The sequence below is a fragment of the Anabrus simplex genome, chromosome 12 (assembly GCF_040414725.1).
Source record: "Anabrus simplex isolate iqAnaSimp1 chromosome 12, ASM4041472v1, whole genome shotgun sequence".
Taxonomy (NCBI): Eukaryota; Metazoa; Arthropoda; class Insecta; order Orthoptera; family Tettigoniidae; genus Anabrus; species Anabrus simplex.
This window is the reverse complement of record NC_090276.1, coordinates 6479735-6482797: the sequence shown is the minus strand read 5'-3', so window position 1 is coordinate 6482797 and position 3063 is coordinate 6479735. Positions and strand designations below refer to the sequence as shown.

At 42.6% G+C, this 3063-nt stretch overlaps 1 non-coding gene across 1 annotated transcript; it reads left to right on the top strand.

Annotated features, from left to right (window-relative positions):
- The first annotated feature begins 455 nt into the window (after positions 1-455).
- Positions 456-529, top strand: TRNAN-GUU (transfer RNA asparagine (anticodon GUU)). The gene has a single exon. It is a non-coding gene; the product is annotated as a tRNA-Asn (tRNA).
- Positions 530-3063: the final 2534 nt, after the last annotated feature.

The following is a 3063-nucleotide window of genomic DNA, read 5'->3' as shown; positions in this document are numbered from 1 at the left end:
CCGACCCAACGTCTCACGCTCTAGGACACTGCCCTTGAGGCGGTAGAGGTGGGATCCCTTGCTGAGTCCGAGGGAAAAACCAACCCTGGGGGGTAAACAGATTAAGAAAGAAAGAAAGAAATTATATCGTTACGCACACATATACAACATAGTTCTGAACAAATTCAGTCCATCTTTGTACCTCAGCTGTTTTATCTCGCTTGGCAAAGATCGTCTGTATTCACGTTTGACTTTGTCAAGTCCACCAGGGGACGGCCTACAGGATCAATAACTGCTTTGCCCTCATGCTGACGTCATAGCTCTTCAAGTGTTTATTCTAATTTGTATTCATCGTCTCACGAAACGTGTTTTGTCTAATGTCTGTATTTTCAAAATAATCATGGAAGTTGGTCCTTTCCGCTGCCATTCATCGTAAACTGCTGATGAATGCTGTAGGCTTCTTTCATGTAGCATCAGCCTCCGTGGCGCAATCGGCTAGCGCGTTCGGCTGTTAACCGAAAGGTTGGTGGTTCGAGCCCACCCGGGGGCGTTAGTTTTATTCAAGTTATTATTGTAAAAGCAGATCAAACGCCTTACCACTTCCTAGAATGGAATAATAAACAAATTATTCCAGTAATACCGTTCCTTATACAGCCGGTCCCTATTGTGAATGGTGTGAAAATGCCGCTCGGACGGTCGTTTTGTGTGTGCCATTTGTGTTCACCAACATGTTCGACAATCTACAGGGCCTTTAAGATGTGATATTGCATATTTTGAGCACATGCTGTACTGATGTTGCAGGTTTATGTCGTATCTTGATGTCCAGCGAATGTTTGTAATTTTAGTAGGCCTACTTGTTTTTCTGCATACTGTATTAGTATAGATATGCACCTTGAGTATTCCCCGTGTAGGCTGGTTGTATCCTCAACAGATCCACAGATCCATCATACAAGATAGAGCAAATATACAGCAGATCAAAAGGACTGTATCACTATTGACCTATCCAAGTTTTTGATAGGGTAGATCATGGGAGTCTGCTGACAAAAATGAATGCAACTGGATTAGTGAAAAAGTGTGATTAAGTGGCTAAGAGTGGCTACATTTCTAGAAAACAGAACTCAGAGAATGAGAGTAGATGAAGAATTATCTGGTCCTTTAATGATTTAGAGGGGAGTTCCTCAAGGAAGTATCATGGGACCTTTCGATTTTCATATATATAACTGATATGAGTTAAGAACTGGAATTTCAGATCAGGATTTTTGTGGATGATGTCATATTGTATAGAGTAATAAATAAGCGCCTGCAAAATGATCTCGACAAAGTTGAGAGATGGAGAGCGGACGATGATATGATGGTAAACGGGGTGAAAAGTCAGGTTGTGAGTTTCATAAGGAGAAAAAGTGCTGTCAGCTTTAATTACTGAGTTGATGGGAATCGCTGTAAGTACCTAGGTGTTTGTATAAAGAAAAATGTTAATTAGGGTATTCACATAAACGGGATTGTAAATAAAGGTTACAAATCTCTTCACAGGGTTCGGGTATTTAGGAGTTGTAGTAAGGACGTAAAGGGGAGGGCATATAAGGCTCTGGTAAGACCGCAGTTAGAGTATGGTTCCAGTGTATAACACCTTCAGAAGGCTTACTTGATTCGAAAACTGAAAAGTATCCAAAGATAGCAGCACGATTTGTTCTGAGTTTACTGTTACGAAAATGATGAATCTGTGGGCTGTTAAGATTTGGGAGAAAGGAGACGAGCTGTCAGTGGAGGGAAGGCGTGGAATGACGTTAGTAGACCACCCAGCTTGACTGCAGTTTTTAAAAAGCAGGAAATATCACAATATGAAGATAACTTATTTAGAATTCAAGAGGACAAATTGGGGTAACTGTTAGTTTATACGAAGAGGTGTTAGGGAGTGGGATAATTTACCAATCGAGATGTTTCATAAGTTTGCAACTTTTTTGAAATCATTTAAGAATATACTAGGTGGTGGGTAAACAACTGATAGGGAATCTGCCACCTGCTGTCTACCCACTAGTGGTCATGGCTGGTCCGTGTCCAACAGCTCTGCATTCCGACCAGCCACCGAACCGTGGCTCTAAGCCTCTGCATTCGGGAAACGGAAAGGGACTGGTCCCCACCGTTAGCTGTCCTGAGAATGGTTTTTCGTGGTTTTCCATTCTTCTGCAGTAAGGCGAATGCCGGGATAGTTCCTAGTATAGGCCACGGCCGCCAACCCTCACATCTTCTCCGCACATCTTCGATGCAAATCTCCTTGCCTGAGAGATGGCGTCACCGTCTAGGAGGCCTGCCTACCCCTTCAGGGGAGAAATGAAAACATTTTGTAGTAGTGTTAGTAAACTACCACCTGGGCGACAGCCCTAAGTACAGATCGGTAGTGATTGATTGATTGATTGATACCACTGTCATAGGCTCCGTGCCACTGAAGAGGCGTTCTGGGGAAATGAGTGAGGTGGTTTCCCGTTTCTTTCCTCATCGACCGAGGAATTATTACACATCAGTCTCCCAAGCCCACTGAAATGCATTCACCAACCATTCATAGCAGGTACTGGCTGCATAAGGAATGACATTACTAGCATCACTCATACCTCAGTCACTTTCATTTTGTCAAAACCAAGGATAATGCTGAGACAGATCAATGAAAGTAACAACTTTGTTCTAGCCCACACCAGAAGACATATACTATAAACACTACAATCCTGCCAGCATTAGCAATGCTGTAACAGGTTAATGACAGTACCACGGTAAGAGTTTTACCAGGGTTTCGTAATGCCTGATATTTACCGAGAATGGTGCACCCGGGCATTATTTCGTGACGCAGATGTTCAAATACCCCCCAGCCATACAACATACTATATTTATGTCAAAAATGTGACAATACGTGTGTAAATACGATACCCCACAGTGAAGATGTGTGCGTGTATTACCGTAATTAGAATCTAGATGTTAATTAAATCCTATGAATGGCTAAGTTAGCTATACATTATTTCCGCTGGCTTCTGATCCAGCTGTCACATTTTGACATGGCGGGAAAGCGTGTAATTCGGCCTCTCTACGTTGGTGTCT